This window comes from Mixophyes fleayi, chromosome 9 (genome assembly GCF_038048845.1).
Source record: "Mixophyes fleayi isolate aMixFle1 chromosome 9, aMixFle1.hap1, whole genome shotgun sequence".
Taxonomy (NCBI): Eukaryota; Metazoa; Chordata; class Amphibia; order Anura; family Limnodynastidae; genus Mixophyes; species Mixophyes fleayi.
Window position 1 is genome coordinate 130067911 of NC_134410.1, and position 23223 is coordinate 130091133.

Consider the following 23223-nt stretch of genomic DNA (forward strand, 5'->3'; position numbering starts at 1 on the left):
TACCAAGCATTTTTCTGACCTAGAAGACTGCAAGTCTGTCATTCAGACTCTGGTCCTGCACTGCCCGAGAATGATGCAAGATGGTGAAGCGCCAGCCTCTTATGCGAGTATTTAAAATGTATTTGAAATTTTCTTGAATGTAACATAGAACCGTTCTGTTTACTTAGAACAGCATTTACAAATTGCTCTTTACACGCTGCCATATTACTGTGAGACACCGTCACACACCACAAGTTGCTACCAAAATTTACTGCCATGTTTGGCAATAATGCATAATGTTCTGAACTTGTTTATTTATTCATTTGATTTAATCACTGTTAATAGATGCCTGCTAGGGCATTAATACAGCGGGGACGTTGTATTAGTCTGGAAATCGCATTGCAGTGAATGAGGAAGAACACATTAATCGCTGTCAGCTGCAAGTGATTTCAACGTAATTGATAACGGGCAGCAGCTAACGCTGGCTAATCTCACATTAAAATGCGCTGAGTGATTCTGTGTCTGTTCATCAACATTTTGTAACTCAGAGAAAGTTCCCGTGTTTTTCAGCTCTAACATAGATCCAAATAAATACTGACTTTTTTCTTTAGTTCCTCTTTAAAGATGTAACCTGTCAGCAAAGGAATGGGGCAGATAGCAGACTGGACAGGTAATTATTATGTTACGAGACTAAAGCTGTTTAGTAAGTGATGTAAAACATTCAATGTGAGGAATAAATGTATCGTTCTCTTAGGTTTATTGCCTGCTTCTGTCCGAGCCAGGTTTAATGGAAATAGTCAGATCACTACGTGGTGATAGCCAAGGACGTGGTAATGTTTACCGGCTCTCTGGGACTGATCACCTATCCCTCAGGTGCCTTTCACGGCAACAGGAAGTGGAAAAGAGATGCCAGAACTTCCATAAAGGGCTCACTGTGTATGTTCCCATAAACCTCACATAACCCTTAATATTCTAAACATTTGCATGCAAATAAAGACACGGAGACTTGGATAAGTTATTAAAAAATTGCCAGAACTTTTATTATTATTTTAAATTAACTAAACCTATGGTGGTGGAGAAAGGGTACTGCAAAACAGCTCTCAAGCTGGTAACACTATATCACAAGTGGACTGGCGCAAACCGCCGTACGTCCACAACCACAGGGGAACAAATCCCATCGAAAACTGGCGCTGAGTTGTCGTCAGAGTGACTGCCCCTTTAAAAGCTCACGCTGCCCTCCCTCACCGAGCCGGACAGGGACCCTCCTCACCGAAGGACCAAAAAGGAGTTACTGGTGCCTCCTAGGGAACAGTGACCTATGACCAACTACCTGTGCGCCCACAAATCAGCCGCTGAACGCAGTGCCTTCCTACCCCGCTGCGCCCCACAGACGCCGCAGCCCGCCACCAACTAAACAAAACACGACGCAACTCCTCCGCAAATCCTCTCTACAAAAAACCCCATACCTTCCTCCGTTAGGTGCACGCCGTCCCGCCTAAAAAATTGAGGTGACTCTACCCCCAAACCCGGATGATCTATAATCAAACCCCCCAAGGACCGTATGACATTCCGAATGGCGCTATTAAGTTTTCTGACCATAACTGTCATCTTTTGTAAGGGGATATTCGTTCTCCATGCCAGCCGGGGAATTAATGCTGACCAACAATAATGATATCTGGCCACGCCTCATGAATACGCCTAAGGTCTTCCCGAATCTCAATGATAAGATCAAGTGACTTTCCTTTCCCCAAGTCATTACCACCCGCATGTACTATCAGAACATTTGGCGGGCCCTGTTGTTCAATAAGCTTCTCTAACCATGGTATAAGCACGGACCATCCTAGACCTCTTTTGCCCCACCATCTTATAACGATGCCCTCATGATTCGGGATAACGTTAGACCTGGGATGGCCAGCGGCCCAGAAAACAAAGGAATGGCCGATGATCCACACCTTCTTAGTTGGAGCACTCTCACCTGGAAGCAGAAAAACAGTGTTAGAAAACATACCACCTTATTGTGAAGACAGGCCAGTCTTAGCATAAAGCACCAGAAGGATAGAATGATGAAATAACCGTCCACAGGGGAGGATGGGGAGAACGAGCCACATACGGGGAGCAGGCCACCCAGGCGAAGGTAAACAACACCCGGAAAAACCCCGGCAGCACACCACTAATCTGGACTTACGCCCAGGGAAACCCGGGTGAAAATCCCTTCGCGCCCCAGCTCCAAAGCGACGAGCGGAAAAGCCCAGGGTAGCCCACCAAATGGAGGGAGAAGATGGGATGGGGTAGGAGAGTGGGGTGGGTGGGAGAACACAGGAAAGGATGAAAAGGAGAAAAAGAAAAACTGTGAAGGCAACATTATAATTAGCGAAAAACAACATCAAACATCAACACTGTCAATCCTGACATAGGATTTATAAGCTGTGGATTTCCAACGGCCTATGGCTTTTATGGCCTCAGTAGAGGATCCGGCCATGGCAGCAGATGTAGCGGCACCAATCCTAAACGAATGCGTCCCGTACATTGCGCTGTCCAGATTTAGGGATTGCAGGGTCCGCCTCAAAATGGCCGCAAATTGGTATTTCGTCAGTGGCATACCGTTGTAATGACATAAAAACAAGCAGGCCTGAGGCCTCCTATTCATCAACTGTGACACTAAAGTGACCGGACATATATTACTATTTGTCTGCTTATTTAACTGCACCCACGATCCCCTGCCACACTGATCAGTCTTAGATCTAATTATTTTACAGGACACGGCACCCTCGCACAGGATAACGTACTCAAACCGGACTCTTGATGCCCCCTGGACCTAGCCACCAGTTCAGAAACACGAAAAGCTCCAAAAAAGGCCATGGAGAAAGCGGTGCTAAATAAAAGCCTCTCGTAATCGTCAACTGCGACTAAAACCAGGTTCCCAATCAACTTGTCCAGAATGTTAGTGGTGATTGGCAAGCGTGCATCGACGTGTGAAGGTCTTGTCCTACCCCACCCCTTTAGGGCCTTACTGATCATAAATCCCTTGGTGACATCCGGGAGACCTTGCAGCCTAGCCATGAACGATATCCCCGCCAAGGTAGATGCCATAGCGGCTCTAGATTCCCCATTGGAGTACCTATCCCACATGAAGGCTAAAATAGCGTCACGCTGACCTGCCTCAGGCTGATCTTTTTGCTTGCTGTACAGTGACCACCGTCTCCATGCCGACTGGTATGTCCTCAGGGTGGAGGGAGCTACTGCTTGCTCCACGAGCCCTCTTATGCCGGCTTGATGATCTGCCAAACACAAGAGGGACACGGAATACCAACACTGTCCGCCTGGGGAGCCAGACTGCAGAACCTGCTCCATTGGAAGCGAGACAACGCATCGGCCAACCTATTCTGAACCCCCGGAACATGTCTAGCCCTAAATAAGATATCATGCTGAAGACAGCGCAAAACTAGGTGACGCAGGAGGGATATGGCATGACGCGCTGAAGCACTCTGTTTGTTGATCGACTGGACCACCCCTAAATTGTCGCACCAAAAAACAATGTGTTTCCCCTGCAAAGCAGGCGCCCACAGTTCAATTGCTACCACAATAGGGAACAGCTCCAAGACCAACAAATTCTTGGTAATCCCCAGCCTATGCCACTCATCCGGCCAGCTGTCGGCACACCAGTGCCCATCCAGGTAAGCCCCAAAGCCGCATGCTCCGGAGGCATCCGTAAACAGATTGGTATTAAAATTTGTTACGGGTGATGACGGCCAAATTCGACTGCCGTTGAACTCCTTCAGAAAATTGAGCCAAATCTGCAAATCCTCCCTAATCACCTGGGATAGACGCACGGCCGCATGTGGCCTACACCTACCCGCTGTGGCTCTCTGTAGCTTTCTGCAGAATACCCTTCCCATGGGGATCACACGACAGGCAAAATTAAACCTCCCTAACAGGGACTGGACCTGCCTAAGTGAACTGGAGCTGCATCCTAAAACCTCCCCAATAGCCTCGCACATCTTTGAAACCTTATCAGCTGGGAGCCTACAAATCCCCTCTGCTGTGTCGATCTCGATTCCGAGGAATGAGAGACACGTGGCTGGGCCTTCCGTTTTGTCAGCCGCAATGGGAACGCCTAGTACCTTGAACAAGGCCTCAGTGGAAAACAGCACATCCCGACAACATGTGGAATCAGCTGGCCCGATAACCAAGAAGTCATCAAGATAATGTGCTATCCACCGACACCCCGTTCCCGTCTGAATGCACCAGTGCAAGAAGCCGCTTAACTTCTCAAATAGCGCACAGGATATCGAACAACCCATGGGAAGACAGCGATCGATATAGTATCCACCACGATGCCGAAAACCCATGTATTGAAACGACTCCGGGTGAAGGGGCAGTAACCTGAAAGCCGACTCGATATCAATTTTAGCTAACAGGGCACCCCTACCGCATTCCTGCACCAAAGCTAGCGCGGCCTCAAACGACTGGTAACTAACCGAGCTCAGCGTGGCGTCTGTCGCGTCATTAACGGATTGGCCGGCGGGGTACGACAAGTGTTGTATTAGTCTGAATTTCCCCGCCGCCTTCTTGAGGACAACCCCTACCACCAAAACAACCTCCTTCCCTATTTTTTCATCAAGCACCTCTGGTAGAGCGAGCGCTGACTTCAAATTAACCGGCACTGCCGTAGAAATGTTGCCCTGCACTGGGAGTCTAAAGCCGAGGTGAAAACCGTTGTGCAGGAGGGAAGCGGTATCTCTATCCTCATACCACGCGAGCCATTTGTCCAGCTCAGCCAAATTAATTGGCGATGGACCCTTGACTCTGCAGAGCTGAACTTGCGCTTCTTCCCCTACCCCCGCTTCCTCGGGCCTTTGCACATTCAGAGGCTGGATGTTGTCCGCCACATGATGAGCAGTTGTGTTTGAATCTGCAGGATGACCCTCGCTGGCAGGCGCCTGCATTAAAATCATAGCACCGTCCCTTGGTGGGGAGGGATGCTTGCGCCCTCCCTGGCCCTTGAAACCGCCTACCTAAGCCGCCCTCCGCCGTCTGGTTACCCGGCCTCATCAATTCTAGCCAGGTGTCTATGTTATTCGACCCTAAAGGTAATCTCTCGCGTACACTCATACGCTTTCTGAAAAGCTCGTCGTATACCCTCCAAATTCGTGGACCGTCTTTCACATACATCCCGCTAATCAGGTGCATGTAACGCCATACTTCCGCTTGTTCGCTGGGCCTACTTTCAAGATATATTGTCGCAAAAATGCAGAAGGCATTCACCCATCTGGAGAAAGATCGGTACTTCTCCTCCCCCATACCTGACTTATCACAAGCCGCCGCCAATACCTTCTTATCCTCCCCCGTCAGTGCGTACATGTCCACGTACTTCCCTCGTCTAATCCTATCCCTCACGCTAGGCCTGATCCCATGGGTAATTTCCAAAGTTTCGACCTGCCCTAGCTCACTGCGGGCTACTGGTTGTTCGGTGTCTCCTACCCGATTAGTCTGTTTACTGCGATCTCCTAGCAACTGAGTCTCTAACAATTTAATCAATTTTCTAGGTCTATTCTCAGAGTCAGATGACCCGCTGCTGGTGGATAGAACCCGGGACCCCAGCAACTGTGTTTTATGCGTAGTAGCGAAACTAGACTCACCGCTGATAACAGGATTCCCGGCTCCGGTAGACGATACAGCCTCCCTTGCAGGCACAACCAGGCCCCCTGAAGTCCCTGATGCAAACTCCTCGCCACCTCTGGACGCCCTCCGATCACGTGACTCAGACCCGGCACGTCCACCAAAATCGACCCTTGATCCACTATTAGCTGGTTCTGAAATAGAAATAGGAGCAGTGAGTTGTGGTCTGGGTAAATAGTCTAAGCGCCGCCGCGCTGCGCCAAGTCTCTCACCGCCGTATTCATGTGTTGGGGCAGAATAGAGGGCCGAACTGGGGAACCCCCCTACCTTCTCCCGCCGTGACGTGGAAGGGCTGCAGTACCGCGGGAAACCCACCCGGTGGCCACCAGGGCGGGTAGTGTCACGGTGAGGGGGGACCTGAGGTGCAATTGAGTCGAGCTGACATGTTGATAATCAATAATAAACCCGTCCCCGCCAGGGCTATGTACCCCAACCGGACCACTAGGGGAACTATCCAGCACAAATTCCCTTTGCACCGGCCATAAACCCCTCCCCGGTGGAGATAGGCTGAAACGGGTTACGGGGTGCCGTACGGGCAATTCCCTGCTAGTGAAAGTGTTCGCGGTAACCCTGTCTGAGGCGTCCACCCCAGTGAAACCCCACTCCCCACTGACTCGTGTAGCGGGCCCGCCAGGAGTCAAGGGCTGGCTATACCCACCCCTAGTTGCCCGGGAATCTGAAACGTTCTGGGACCCCCATGCAGAGCCCCGCCCGCTGTGGGGCAAAAAGGGGCTTGGTGGAAAGTGCAACTGGTGAAGGGCCGGAGGGTTGTGAATAAGTGATCCCCCGCCGCGGGACGACACAGGGGGAGTAATGGGACACTGGATGAAGGATGGATCTCTATGTGTGCCTGTTTCATGGCTGGTAAGTAAACTACCCCCAAAGCCCGCTGTGATGCGCCCATGCAGGCTATCACCTTGCTGCACATTGAGGCACACAGACTCGTGGGGATTGATGCTGGCAACCACTTCCCCCCTCCCCCCTCTTGCTGCACTAATTGAGGCTGCCGCGGCCGGGCGCGGTGGCGCCCTGGTTCCGCGCATTCGCGACCCGGCCGCTGAACGAGGGGCCGCTAACCGACCCCTTCGACCTACCGAGGACCTGGGATGGTGTTCCGCCGATGGGCGGGCAGGGAAGGTGGGTGCCGGAGCCGGGAGAGCCGCGGGACGGGCACTAAGATTCAGGGGAACTGGGGAAGACTGCACGGAGGCAAGATGGCGGGCGGAACGAGCAGGGGAGGGAGGACTGAGGCGGGCAGGACGGGAGGTAATGCGCCTGGGACGGGGCATGACGGAGGGAGGCTGAGGAGGGGAGGGATAGGGGAGGACAAACAACGGTATGGGGGGCAAGAAAAAGGAGAGGGTAGGAGCGGAGAAGAGATCAAATGAGGGAGAGGGAGAGACAGGCACAGCCAGAGGGGAGAGGCAAGGATAAAGGGGGAAAGACAAAAAAAAGAAGACAGTAGAAAAAAAGGATTACAGTGAAGGCAACAAAAGGAAGATTTTCAACAGAGAAAGGAGGTACTTATCCGATTCTCTGCTACAGGTTCTCCCTCTTCATCTCGTGTTGTGGAATGAGGCATTCCAGGAAGTGCAGCCAACTATATACATCAAGGTCCCTCCCCCTGGATCTACCATTGGTCGGTCCCAACCCAAATTTAAATCCTTCAGGTTAGTGTTTGGCTTATTACAAACCCTGTCGCCCTTTAAGTGCGTTCGTCCCATGAGGCCTCACTTGTCATAGCCAAGATGGCTCGAGCTCTGATAGATGACAATGTAAACGCTGCCAACTGCTGTCTTCAGGATCTCAGGACTTGGTTTAATAAACCTGTACATTACTAAACACTGAGTTAGCGGCTGTGAGACAATGCAGAACATTTCCCTGTGGGGACATGAATTGTTGTCGTTATTAGTGTATTGCTGAACATGGTGCCAAAGTGTAATTACACTTACAATATACACACAGAATAAATTCTAAAATGCATTTATTACTGCAAATAATTAAAAGGGAATTTGTATGATTTATAATGCACTTTTAGTCACAGTAGGGTGGAAAACAACTAGAGTCTTCCTGATTTACAAAAACTATTATCCGATCCATGGAAAATGTTCTCTCCCAAATCAGCGGCGTTTAGAACAACTCATGTCCTTATTCTGTTTCATTCAACGTAACATAAATGCTGATACGTGTCATATTTTACGTAATATCGATCTGGGCATGCCCAGAAGCAGGGTATACGCCAGTGAACGTAGCATCGTCCAATTCATCTTTGAATGCAAAGGACCCTTACTACAGCCTACGATTTCATGGGGGGGACAGAGAGGGGCTGGACGTATGGACGTAGTCAATGTAAGTGGGTGATAGTAAGTGTAATGTCCGATTCAAGCTTTGGGCATCTCTAAGGTACGTGTTTTTCTGTCGTATCACTTGCACCAGCTACAGGTCAGGTGTAAGTGCAGATTACTAGTGATTAGAGATGCTCAGGCTCGGTTCTCTGAAAACCGAATCCACCCGAAGTTAGGGGATCCGAGTAGGCTCGCGAGCCGGCTCTGTACTTTCGCGCGTCATCGGATCTGAATCGAGGCAAAACGTTATTGTTGCTTTGTCGGATCTCGCAGGTTTTGGATTTCATAAGTACCTTCCTCCCCAGGAGATCCAGTACAATTGCTCAGACAGAAACAGTGGTAACAGTGCTCTTGTCACTCTCCAGTCTCCAGTGACATTGCTCAGTGCCATTGCTCACACAGAAACAGTGGTAACAGTGCTCTTGTCACTCTCCAGTCTCCAGTGACATTGCTCAGTGCCATTGCTCACACAGAAACAGGGGTAGCAGTGTTCTTGTCACTCTCCAGTCTCCAGTGACATTGCTCAGTGCCATTGCTCACACAGAAACAGTGGTAACAGTGCTCTTGTCACTCTCCAGTCTCCAGTGACATTGCTCAGTGCCATTGCTCACACAGAAACAGGGGTAGCAGTGTTCTTGTCACTCTCCAGTCTCCAGTGACATTGCTCAGTGCCATTGCTCACACAGAAACAGTGGTAACAGTGCTCTTGTCACTCTCCAGTCTCCAGTGACATTGCTCAGTGCCATTGCTCACACAGAAACAGGGGTAGCAGTGTTCTTGTCACTCTCCACTCTCCAGTGACATTGCTCAGTGCCATTGCTCATACAGAAACAGGAGGGGTAGCAGTGTTCTTGTCACTCTCCAGTCTCCAGTGACATTGCTCAGTGACATTGCTCATACAGAAACAGGAGGGGTAGCAGTGTTCTTGTCACTCTCCAGTGACATTGCTCAGTGCCATTGCTCAGACAGAAACAGGAGGAGTAGCAGTGTTCTTGTCACTCTCCAGTCTCCAGTGACATTGCTCAGTGCCATTGCTCAGACAGAAACAGGAGGAGTAGCAGTGTTCTTGTCACTCTCCAGTCTCCAGTGACATTGCTCAGTGACATTGCTCATACAGAAACAGGGGTAGAAGTGTTCTTGTCACTCTCCAGTCTTCAGTGACATTGTTCAGTGTCATTGCTCATACAGAAACAGGAGGGGTAGCAGTGATCTTGTCACTTGACAAAAATTGACTGGAAATGACTGGAAATTAATGTTAATGAAGTTAATAATAATGTAGGAACAAAAAAAAAACAAGTGATGTGATTTTAGAAAACAAATATGAATCCAAAACCAAACCACGTGAGGGCGATTTTGCCAAAACCAAAGAACGAAGTTAATCCAGATCCAAAACCAGAACCCAGGGGTCAGGGAACATCTCTACTAGTAATGATGGCTGTGTATACATGTTACATGTGTTTACAATCAGGAGCAGATGTAAAATCTATTTTGTACAGTAGACATTAATAACATCCTAATAAACGTACTCTATGAAAAAAGAAAAAAACTTTTCTTTTTATTTAATATTTTGTCAGTAATGATTATATTATCTTTTTTTTTCTTTCATTCTTTTGTAACTTTATATTCCACATGTGTATTGGACGTATCCTGCAGTGTCTGTTAGAGCTGAGTGGACCTAGACCCGTATTCATCACCAGACGTAACTTTACATCCGCTCCTTGTTGAATACTAACGTGCGTGTGCCCGAGTTATGGGCATTTTTAAAAAAATGCACAATATGTTTGTTTTTCGTGTCTTAATGAATCAGACCCAATGTGACATAAACTGCAGGACAATGTTATAATATTCTTAGACTTTGCGAAAGCTTTTGACCCTGCGAATCACATATACCGGTGCACAGTCCTGATTATCAGGAGGATCCTGGTTATATCACTCTCTGGTTCCAGCCTGTTGGATGTTGCCTGTTCTGCGGCTGTGTTATGTATTTATACATGACTTACCCACAGTCAGTAAATCAGCCTCTACCCATATGTCTGCGGGTGATACAGCTGAAAGAGGTCTTCACTATGTACTGCAATCTGATTTCTGTCAGGTGGAGCGTTTGATGTCTGACACCTGTCTACGGTCTTTCAACGTCACCTGTCTGTGTGAGCGCGCAGTACAAAGCGCGGGTGGGAGGCTCGGGGAGGGGAACTTCTTACATCCCTGCTCAAAACAATCTTCATTACTAATCTGACATCAGTGTCCAAACATAAATATTTGGGTATATGGCTTGATCCTTTATTTTGCTTTGTATATATAGACACCCAAAATCCAAAATCTGTTCCAAACGGGGAACAAATCCTGTCTAACTCTTATGACCAGAAAATGCAACAAAGCTCCTACTGTATTGGGAAAGGGTCTATGAAGGGTTAAAGGGACTCCAATCCTGGTCTTTTATTGTCTGTTTTTGCTCCAATGCAGATATTAAGTAACACATGTATAAAAATATTCAATTTATAGTAATTTAGCTTTATTCTGTGATGGTGCCAGTTACACTGCTAGCAGAGATCACTATTCAGTACAGTTCCATTGTCTTCTCTAGAACGTAATTACCTTTTCTCTCTCCTGAATTCTCCTGTTAGTGTGATTGAGGTATGATAATCCTGACGGTGCAATATTTTGTGGGCGTGGCCTAGTAGGAAGGTATATGTGTGATGTCATAGGAGGAGGGATAGGCTTTTGGGTGGGTGTGGCCTAGTGGTAAGGTATATGTGTGATGTCATAGGAGGAGGGATAGGCTATTGGGTGGGTGTGGCCTAATGGTAAGGTATATGTGGGATGTCATAGGAGGAGGGATAGGATATTGGGTGTGTGGCCTAGTGGTAAGGTATATGTGTGATGTCATAGGAGGAGGGAAAGGATAATGGGTGGGTGTGGCCTAGTGGGAAGGTATATGTGGGAAGTCATAGGAGGAGGGAAAGGATATTGGGTGGGTGTGGCCTAGTGGGAAGGTATATGTGTGATGTCATAGGAGGAGGGATAGGCTATTGGGTGGCTGTGGCCTAGTGCGAAGGTATATGTGATGTTATAGGAGGAGGGATAGGATATTGGGTGGCTGTGGCCTAGTGCGAAGGTATATGTGATGTCATAGGAGGAGGGATAGGATATTGAGTGGGTGTGGCCTAGTAGGAAGGTATATGTGTGATGTCATAGGAGGAGGGATTAAGATATTGGGTGGGAGTGGCCTAGTGGGAAGGTATATGTGTGATGTCATAGGAGGAAGGAACATGACTGATTACAGGTAAACAGCTGACACCGCACCTGAGTTTGCTCATTTCCTGTACAGAAGAATAAATAAAACTGTATCTAGTACATACAGCCCCCTATCCGGGGTACACTTCAGCAACCAGAGTGTTGGAGATCTCTGTCCCTTTAAGTCCTCCTGGTGTGTTACATTGTAACAAGATGTCTCTCCTGGTGTGTTACATTGTAACAAGATGTCTCTCCTGGTTCCAGGTTCCCATCATCCCTGTGGTGTATTCCTCCTTCACCAGCTTCTATGACAGAAAGAAGCGGATGTTCACAGGAGGTATGTAACCAGCGGGGGCTTGTGGGATGGAGGGGGCTGTATTTAGCCATTAGATCCTAAGCCTGTTTTGTGGGTGGCATCTGCCCTCTAGATCTCTGGCTTAAAGTGGGTGGGGGATTATCGGCTTTCTGCAGCTGGTGGGGACGTGATAGCTGTGTAATCTGCTGCAGGGACTGGCAGAGGTTTGGTTTGCACACAGGGAAGCCGATAGGACAGATATGGGATGTTCCCTGGTGTGGATGGTGCCTCTGTGCTCTGGGATTTGGGCAGGGTGATGACTGCCACCTGCTGGTGAGACATGTGTCTTACTTTTACTTTTTTCTTTCCTTTGTGTGGAAACTTTGATAACTATTGTTAGTGGTCACTTAATCACACGAAGAACATATTTAGATTTAAAACAAATTTTAGATGTTTAACAAATGGTAGTGGCTTGTACAGCATTGTAGGTTTATACCAGGATGTGTCCACCCTCCAGTTCATAGAGGTATCACATTTGCCCTCTCCTGTAGCTATAGAAGTATCAGACTGTGAGCTGTGTGTGAATTCATACTCCAGCCACAGAGGTAACAGTATGTGCTCGCGTCCAGCAGCCTACACCAGGATGAGCCTCCCCTTCCCAATCATGTCATAGAGGAACAACACTGTTATCTCCTGAAACCAGTCAGGTACTAGGCCGTGGTGAGGTACATAACGGAAGTCTGTGCGTCCTCCATCACGGGGGAGATTCTCTCTCTCATCCTCTCCTGCCTCGACTACTGCACCCTCCTGCTATCTGACATTCCCCTCACCCACATATCGCTGCTTCAAAACATCCATACACTGCCGCCGCTCCACATCTGCTGCATCGCTCTGCAGATCCCTACACCGGCTCCCCATATGCTGCATCGCTCTGCAGATCTCTACACCGGCTCCCCATCTGCTGCATCGCTCTGCAGATCCCTACACCAGCTCCCCATATGCTGCATCGCTCTGCAGATCCCTACACCGGCTCCACATCTGCTGCATCGCTCTGCAGATCCCTACACCGGCTCCACATCTGCTGCATCGCTCTGCAGATCCCTACACCGGCTCCCCATATGCTGCATCGCTCTGCAGATCCCTACACCGGCTCCACATGTGCTGCATCGCTCTGCAGATCTCTACACCGGCTCCCCATATGCTGCATCGCTCTGCAGATCCCTACACCGGCTCCCCATCTGCTGCATCGCTCTGCAGATCCCTACACCGGCTCCCCATCTGCTGCATCGCTCTGCAGATCCCTACACCAGCTCCACATATGCTGCATCGCTCTGCAGATCCCTACACCGGCTCCACATCTGCTGCATCGCTCTGCAGATCCCTACACCAGCTCCACATCTGCTGCATCGCTCTGCAGATCCCTACACCGGCTCCACATCTGCTGCATCGCTCTGCAGATCCCTACACCGGCTCCACATCTGCTGCATTGCTCTGCAGATCCCTACACCGGCTCCCCATATGCTGCATCACTCTGCAGATCCCTACACCGGCTCCCCATCTGCTGCATCGCTCTGCAGATCCCTACACCAGCTCCACATATGCTGCATCGCTCTGCAGATCCCTACACCGGCTCCACATCTGCTGCATCGCTCTGCAGATCCCTACACCAGCTCCACATCTGCTGCATCGCTCTGCAGATCCCTACACCGGCTCCACATCTGCTGCATCGCTCTGCAGATCCCTACACCGGCTCCACATCTGTTGCATCGCTCTGCAGATCCCTACACCGGCTCCCCATATGCTGCATCGCTCTGCAGATCCCTACACCTGCTCCCCATATGCTGCATCGCTCTGCAGATCCCTACACCGGCTCCCCATATCCTTTGGGCTCTAGATCAGATTAGTCACCCTCATCCCAAAGGCCACAACTGCACCAATCCCTTCATACATTTCTTATTTCCTCTCCTGCCCCCTTATACTTACCTCTGTCCTGCATCTTACCTCGTCTCTGGTAACCACCTCTCACTCACGCCTAAAATACTTCTCCCGTGCCGCTACCGACTTGTAGAATTATGTATCACGCTCAATCAGATTCTCTGTGTCAGGCCGAATCAGACTCTCCATACTACACCCAATCACACTCTCCATACTACACCCAATCAGACTCTCCTTACCACGTCCAATCCGACTCTCCATACTACACCCAATCAGACTCTCCTTACCACGTTTAAACAGACTCTCTGTACTACACCCAATCAGACTCTCCTTACCACGTCCAATCAGACTCTCCATACTACACCCAATCAGACTCTCCTTACCACGCCCAATCAGACTCTCCATACTACACCCAATCAGATTCTCCATACTACACCCAATCAGACTCTCCTTACCACGCCCAATCAGACTCTCCATACTACACCCAATCAGACTCTCCTTACCAGGCCCAATCAGACTCTCCGTACTACACCGAGTCAGACTCTCCTTACCACGACCAATCAGACTCTCCGTACTACACCGAGTCAGACTCTCCTTACCACGACCAATCAGACTCTCCATACTACACCCAATCAGATTCTCCATACTACACCCAATCAGATTCTCCATACAACGCCCAATCAGTCACTCTGTACAACACCCAATCAGACTCTTCTTGCTACATCCTATCAAAGTCTCGGAACCACGCCGAATCAGACTTTCGTGCAAACCCAATCAGACTTTCCACACCACGCCCGATCGGACTCTGTGTACCACGCCCAATTGGACTCTCTACACTACACCAAATCAGACTCTCCTTACCACAGTTAGAGTCTCGATACCACGCCCATTATCTTTACAACACCCAATCAGACTCTCTGTGCCACACCCATCTCTTTCCTAGAGCCTACCCTACTGTCACCCATATCACCCATGCTGCTAACGCACCCTTACCCTCTGAGCCGCACTCGTTCCTCTTGTCTCAGCTCTGCCCTTGTTCTTACCTTGTATATTTAATGTGTTTCCCACCGCCCATCTCTGGCGCTTTACAAATCAAAAACAGTAATAACAAGAATGATCAGTGGGCCTGGATCAGGGCCTAGAACACATAGTCATTTACTTTTGCAGTATAAGACTTATAAGTACTCAGCAGTGTTTATAGAGACATTGAGGGGAGTTTATTCATCTATATTAATGTCCTTTTGTGTTGTTTATTAACCAGGTTTAACACTTATCTTCTCTCCGTTCATGAAAACCCGACTACTGCTGTTCCAGTGTAATTACCCGTAACGTTATGTTCAGCCCGCACTACAGCCCGTTGTACATCTCTCCCAGGAGGGGTAAAAATGAACTGTAAATTTGATGTATTCCCAAAGATTATGTCCGCCAGCCCCGTGGAGATCGCCGCTGGGGAAATATCCAGTAATTGCCACAATTAATGGGATATTTAAACTTCTGCTGTCCGTAGCGTTACGTCCTTTCAGGCGGAAATTGTCAGGTGGTTCATTAGCCGTGACGAGATTTGGATTAAGATCAAGGACAGATTGTGATTTCTGATTATTGGACGAGGTCCTAACAGGCTATGAAACCGTCTGGTAATGTGCGGGAGTGCTGCTAATGGTAACACTGGACGTGTGGCTGATATTACCACAAAGACACAGGTCCTAAAATCTAAATATTGTTTATATGTATCCAAGTTACTAAGCAAGTGAGCCGCCCTGAGTGGCCGATGTTGTAAATATTAACATTCAATAACATTTAACTAATTATGGTAAACTGAATGAATGAATTAAAGCCCATCTAAAAACATAAAATTGCTTAAAATGCTTAACTTCAGCGAAATTACAAGAAGTACATATCAAAGTGTTGCACAGAGCTTATATATATATCACAATCACAAAGAAAATATTTTATATTAGAAGAAAGGTTTAAGCCCAAAATGTAAGCAAGGTCCGGCTACATTTTACCATAATTTTTGGGAATGCAAGAAAATATGCCGCTTTTGGAACAAAATATTGACTTTTCTGATTTCTGTTTTTAAAATCCCGTTTTGCAGAGATCCCATCCCATTGCTATTTTGTAACTTTGACAGTTGGAAAGGTAGCTGACCTTCTTTCAATATTATTCCAATTTTAACAGTAGTTTTGACAGTGACGTCCACTTCTCTATTTTTAAAAGATGTACAATTGGAATTGTTAGAACTCCTCTTTTTTGATCGTCGCGCAGATTTTCCAGACATTATAAAAGGAGTGCTTAAGTTCTATTCTAAGTGGGGTTCTTATGTGGGGTCGTTACCAAAATCCCAACAAGATGACATTCTTTGAGTGTTTGAATCTACTAAATGGTTATTATATAGGCGTCTGGGTTCAGATGATTAATGGTTTTAGGTAAATTGAGTTATGTGACAATATCTCTTCATCTCCCTTCTTTCACTCCTCCTCCCCCTCCGCCAATATCCAATATTTAATGCCCATTACTTATTGTCTAACACCCATTATCCAATTTTTAATTTCAAGCCCATGGTATGGGATAGAAAATATGAAACGTTAAAATAAATGTTTGTAGTATGTAAAATGCAATACAATTATTGTAGAAGAACAAATAACGTTTACCTGATTCTTTAAGTTTGATTCTGATTATGCTAAATTACGTTATGTTGGTTAAAAAGTAGATATTCACTTAACGAAGGCATATACATTTCAACTTAATCTCCTGGGGCTGATTCATTAAGGATTTTAACTTAAGAAACTTCTTATTTCAGTCTCCTGGACAAAACCATGTTACAATGCAAGGAGTGCAAATTAGTATTCTGTTTTGCACATAAGTTAAATACTGACTGTTTTTTCATGTAGCACACAAATATCAACTTTAAATGTCAGTGTACAAATAAGCTATCAAGTAATTATATATCATATATATATATGCACATATATATCATCATCATCACCATTTATTATATAGCGCCACTAATTCCGCAGCTCTGTACAGAGAACTTACTCACATCAGTCCCTGCTCCATTGGAGCTTACAGTCTATATTCCCTAACATACACACACACACACAGACACAGACAGACACACAGACTAGGGTCAATTTGTTAGCAGCCAATTAACCTACTAGTATGTTTTTTGGAGTGTGCAAGGAAACCGGAGCACCCGGAGGAAACCCACGCAAACACAGGGAGAAGATACAAACTCCACACAGATAAGGCCATGGTCGGGAATTGAACTCATGACCCCAGTGCTGTAAGGCAGAAGTGCTAACCACTTAGCCACTCTGTGATTGTGTCTACGATATATGCCGTTACTTGAAAATATATATTGAATTTCTAATGTTTCTCTGTTTTTGTATTTGAAAATGCAAATAAAACGGTTTTTTTTTAAAAAAAAAAGCCCTTGCAAATAAGATGGAGATTACATCCGGCTGGGTGACTTGTGACACGGTGTCCCGGTGTACCAGTGTCTGACATCAGCCATTAAGGGCCCATGAGAATTAATCTAACTGTATTAGCAGAACTTCCTCCGGGTGATAACGGCTTTAGGTAATTAGTACAGGAATTCCGGGGAGATTGTTCTAACACAATGGTCCAGAGATCAGAAACACCAATTACTTTACAGTGTATCGTGTCCGAGACGCGGCTACATTTATCTATCTGTATCTTTTATTTTATTTGTACAGCAGATATAGATATCAGATCCCTTCTTCAAGTATATAAAACTTATACATGGGGGGATTCAATGTGGTCACACTGTATCGGCGGACGTCACCGCGATGTCTGGCTGCGCACATTGCCGGCCATTACGGTAATGAATCTCGGCTTATTTTTGAGGTGCGAGGAGAAATTAGAGGAGGTTCCATTCTCAACTCCGGCGCTGTGTGTCCCCGTGGACTGTTTGCTGCAAGGCAGCGGCTTCTGTAGCGGTCGTAACGGGAGGCTGAGCTGTTGTAATCTGTAAAATGTGGTGATCTTTTGCTTGCATAATAAATAATTTACAATTGTGCATAATGGGGAGGGGGTTTCGGCAACAGCCATTACCTGCCTAAATATTTAAATTTAAACGTAACAGAGTAATGAGAAGTGTCTGTATAGTTGTATAATTCAACTCAGGCCACTGAAATATGACGAGCGAGGACCTAGAACTGAGCCCACTTTCTGTATGACCCCTATAGCGCAGCGCTGAGACCAGCGGATGTTTCTCTTTATCCCTCTGTCCAATCACACCGAGATCAGATTGAGTTATCTCATTAAAGCCTCATTTTGTGTAAGGAGTATATTCCGCTAGAGGGATACATTGTACATTGCTAAAACCATGACAATTGTGGGAAACCGGCGAGGCTGCCCATCGCCCATTCTCCTCGCCCGATCTCTCCCCCTCCCTTCTCTCTCGTGTATCCAACTGCCTCTCGGCCATCTCCTCCTGGATGTCCTCGCGCTTTATCAAAATTAACATCTCTAAAACTGAAATCATTGTCTTTCCTCCCCCCAGGCTCCCCTCCCACCATGACCTCTCTATCACTGTCAACAACACCTCCATCTCCTCTGTCACCCAACTTCGCTGCCTGGGCATTACTTTCGACTCCTCTCTCTCCTTTACCCCCCAAATTCAATCCCTTGCCCAAGCCTGTTGCTTTCAACTTCGCAACATTGCCCGCATCCGGCCTTTCCTCTCTCAGGATGCCACCAAAACTATCATCCACGCTCTCATTATCTCCCGCCTCGACTACTGCAACCTCCTCCTCACCGGCCTCCCCCTTTCCCACCTCGCCCCCCTCCGCTCTGTTCTGAACGCGGCTGCCAGACTCATCTTCCTCTTTCGCCGCTCCTCCTCTGCTTCCCCTCTCTGCCTCGCCTTACACTGGCTCCCCATCCCCTATAGAATCATCTTCAAACTCCTGACCACCACATACAAGGCTCTCTCCCAGTCTACTGCCCCTTATATCTCTAACCTCCTCTCCATTCACACTCCTGCCCGCTCCCTGCGCTCGGCCAATGACCGTCGCCTCTCCTCCACTCTGATTACAAGACTTCTCCTGGGTAGCCCCCCTTCTCTGGAATAACCTCCCTCGCTCCATCCGTCTCTCTCCTACTCTGTGCTCCTTCAAACGGGCACTAAAAACCCACCTGTTCCTCAAAGCCTACCAACCTGCCACCTAACTCGCTCTCCCCTCCCTCCTCCCGTCCCCTCTTCTCTCCTTTATATCAACTGGCCCCTTTTGTACCTGAGTCTTGTTCACCCTCCCTTAGGATGTAAGCTCATTTGAGCAGGGCTCTCTTCCCTCCTGTGTCCTTACCTACTCTTCTGCTCCGTCTTTTCTGCATTAGCCTGCTTGGAGCTTCTGAAGTGTTGGTATTTTTATTTACTGCTCAGTAATGTTTTACCCTGTACTGTCTATTGTTTGTGCATTGTACGGCGCTGCGGAGCTCTTGTGGAGCCTAGCAAATAAAGGATAATAATAATAATAATAATAATAATAATAATAATAATAATAATAATAATTGTCTGATTGCAGTAACTTGGAAATGGATAGTAGAAGGTGACATCTTAATACCCAAAAATATTTCTGATAGACAGGAAAAGCCTTTTTATCTAGAAGTATTTCATCAGCAATGCATCCTGGGAGTTGTAGTTTACTAATAGCTGATCAGCCAACGTTTGCATAAACTATCTTCATCACGTGCTAGGACTAACCTTCTACAGTAAAACTGCGTAATGAGCACAATTACTGCCGCCTAATCTGTGCTATGTATCCAGTTATCAGATATCTATTGTCTTACATCAGTGGATAATTGAGAAAGACAAATTTAAAAAGGGACATTATAATTACTGCAAATTAAGATGTGAGATATGCACATATGGTAATTAGTGTTACAGCTACAGCCAGTAGGAGGTATAACCGGGTGACATAGCGGCAGCAGGGGTTACACTACAACCTGCGCCCCCCTCTCAGCGCCCATCAAACATTTGTTACCCACAAGCTGTCAGGACATATTATTGTAGGCTGGGAAAGAGCAAGGCATTGATTACAGGACCTGGGTGGGATGTAAGCTGTGGCCATAGACACTTAACGAGGGAGACAGAGAGAGAAGATTGGTTACAGATGTCAGACTGATGAGGGGGAACGTTGGGGTAATTGTACACAGAATTGTAAGTTTTTATGTTTAATGGATACTTGTCCACACACGGCTTAGTGAGGTAGGACGGAGGGGGGGGGGGGGGGGGGACAGGTAAAGGATGAATGTGGGGGGGGGGGTAAATTTGTAAAAGCAGCAATTTCTTAATTTCTTTTTTTCTTCAATATGGGGAAATGTTTCCGTTATTTCAATTGCAAGTGATTTATGTCCTACAAGATATCAGTCAAACTGTAAAATAAAGAGGTTTGTGTTTGACGTACAGTTTGCATTATAATTAAGATCCCCCCAGATACCTCCAGCATCCTACTTTACTAACCAGAGTGGGATCAGGGACAAATGCCCCCTTTCAGCTCTGAATGGATTAATGAGTCGCCTATTGTGAAAAATCACCCACCAGGGGGGTTCTGTATTATTCATCATATCTAATTGTTACAGAAATAGGTTTATTTGTGTGAGAATAAATCTGCATTGTAATCACAGGACCCCCCAATGCTTCTCCCCGGGTGATATTTATAGGTATAAATCAGAGTTTGCAGATATATGGAGTATAATGGGGGGGGGGGCACTACACATTCCAGGGGGGGGTCTCTGACACTGTGTAATCCAGCCCGCAGCACGTAAGACTGACGGGGGCTGTAAAAGGGTTTTATAAGGAAACTCAATCTGATCTCAGTGTGATTGGACAGAGGGATAAAGAGAAACATACGCTGGTCTCAGCGCTGCGTTATAGGGTCATACAGAAAGTGGGGTCAGTTCTAGGTCCTCGCTCATCATATTTCAGCTGCCTGAGGAGAATTATACAACTATACAGACACTTGTCATCATTGTGTTACCATTTACTCTCTCTACACACAATACAGATTGTTCCATCATAGTTCCAGGTGTTGGGGAGCCCTGTGTACCTCACAATGCCCCCCATTCCTCTGTCCCCCATCTGGACAGTGACACTGAACTAGTGTAACAACCTAAACAACACAACATTCATATGTCCTGGGCCTGATTGATCCAGGCCCGTATCTGCCAATTTTGAGTGTATCATACGCAAAATCACACTACACATGCCGAGAACCAGGACATAGGCCAGCGAACGCAGCCACGTCCGCTCTGACTTTGTACGCAAAGGACATTTACTACAGCCTACGATTTCGTGGAGTAAACGGGGCGGGGACGGGGTGTTTGCCGTAGTTAATGTACAGTAAGATTGTGCCAAACTCAAGCGCACACAGAAGGTTGAAATCAAGCTCTGGGTGTCTCAAAGTGACTTGTTTTTCTATTGCTCCGGCTACAGGGCTCATCATCATCATCATCATCATCAACATTTATTTATATAGCGCCAGCAGATTCCGTAGCGCTTTACAATTGGGAACACACATTGATAAGACAATACTGGGTAATACATACAGACAGAGAGGTAAGAGGGCCCTCTTTTTGTATATTCCACATAGGTATTGGATGTATCCTGCAGTGTTCTGTGTAGTAGACCAGAGCAGACTTACACCCAAATGCATCAGCGCACGTATCTTAAGATCCGCTCCTTGTTGAATTCGGGAGTATGCTGAGCTGATTTACCCACCTTTTAAACAAATGCATGTTGCGCTCAGAGTGCGTGCCTTGATTAATCAGGCCTTCAGTGTTTATAGGAATACTGATACATTGTAGCGCTGTTACTGGGGAAGCTAATTGGTTTATGCTGTAATATTAATAACTCCCCAGATCCACTAGGTGGAGGCCTATTCAAATAGAAGAGATTTGATAGGATAGAAGGCCTATTAAAGAGGCAGACAACCTGTGGCTCTACAGCTGCTGCGGAACTGCAAGTCCCAGCATTCTGCCTGCTTAAAGAAGTGTGACATATCTCCCGGCAGGCAGAACAGAAGTCCTGAGTTTCAGGGACAGTGCCCTAAAAGCACTACATACGTAGTGGAAGGTGTGTAGATGTTATAATGAAACAGACAAATATGAAAAAATAATGTTTCAAAGAAAGGCAAAAATTGAAAAGACACACAAAACACATATACAAGCAGAGGGCACCTTGTCTCAGAGTAGTTACAATAACCTGTGTATCCGCATACTATCACTACCCTTAGTGAGAATATACAGTGCCACACCCAACCTTGGCTCCAGATCAGGGGTTGGCTAGTCTAAACAAGCCCAGATGTGCCAATTATGAATTTAGATAGAGAGATTATATATATATATTAATAATGGAATCAACAAATAAATGTTCATATTATGCCACACAGTAGTGCCCCCAAATCATATTATGCCACACAGTAGTGCCCCCAAATCATATTATGCCACACAGTAGTGCCCCCAAATCATATTATGCCACACAGTAGTGCCCCAGTTCAATTTATCCCACAAATCATATTATGCCACAAAATAATGTCTCCAAATCATATTATGCCACACAGTAATGCCCCCAATTCATAATATGCCGAGAACAGGCTACCCCCCCCCCCCCTCCCCCTTGGTAAAAAGGGAACATTGTCAAGCTTGAAAAAAAAAATATTACAATAAAATAAAGTAAATGTGACTTACCTCTGCTTCATCTCCTCTCTGTGGTTGGCTGGGCAGGGTCCTCGCAGCTCCTGTACGCTGCCAGCATCACAACGTCATGACGTGTGCGACTTTGAAAGGTGCAGGTGACTTGTGCTTTGCAAATTTTGGACTTGGGTTGGCCCCACCTACATAGAAAAGGGGAGGGGGCAGATTGGGAACTTAATGTGGCCCTGGATAAAAAGCCTGAAAGTGACATCATGTAGACGGGCCAACTAAATGTTAGGTGGGGCCCAGTATGTGTGTGCGCCTACTGTATGTACCTGAGTATGTGTGTCCTTTTCTTGTCGCTTTCCTGACCTGTGGCTGCCGGTGGCTTTAGCTTAGTTGCTGCTGGTCTGGATCCTGCAATGTTGGGAGTCCTATCTGGAAAAAAATGGTTACATGACATTTAGAAAACTCCGACCAGCCCCGGCGTTAAATCAATAGTACACACGTCTAATAATAATTAGGCCTCCCTCCAGCCCCAACATTAAAATAATAGTATTAACTTTTCATAAATAGATCTATTTCCCTCGAACCAGCACCGACATTAAATTAATAGTATCCGAATTTAATAAATAAACCTATTTCCCTACCTCCAAACAGGACTAGCAATAAATAACATTTAAGTTTAATAAATATAATCATTTCCCACAACCATCCCTGGCATTAAATAAATCACATTTAATAAATAGCCCTCCTGCCCAAGCTTAACCCCATATTCAATTAATAGCCCCAAATCACCCCAGCATTAAAGGTCCCGCCACCTCATCTTAAATTAATAGGCCCCACTATCAAATTAAATTGACCCACCATCACCCCACAAATAAAATTGCACACATCAGCCACCACCTACCTCACACCTACATTATATTACCACAAGCCCCCCTGCCCTCACCCCCATTACATTGCCACAAGCCCCATTGCCCACACACACATAACACACAAATTAATTTCTCATACATACTGACTCACCCCCCTGCTTTACCAGCAGCTCAGGCTGCTCCTACACTGACCTCTCCGCGGGGCCCCTGGTGATCACAC

The 23223-nt window shown here is 46.8% G+C and overlaps 1 long non-coding RNA gene across 1 annotated transcript in view; it reads left to right on the forward strand.

Moving 5' to 3' along the window:
• Positions 1-23223, forward strand: part of LOC142101732 (uncharacterized) — a 157066-nt gene that overhangs the window by 108862 nt on the left and 24981 nt on the right. Inside the window, exon 3 of the long non-coding RNA XR_012679140.1 lies at positions 11502-11574. This is a non-coding gene — a long non-coding RNA (uncharacterized LOC142101732). The remainder of the gene's footprint in view (positions 1-11501; positions 11575-23223) is intronic.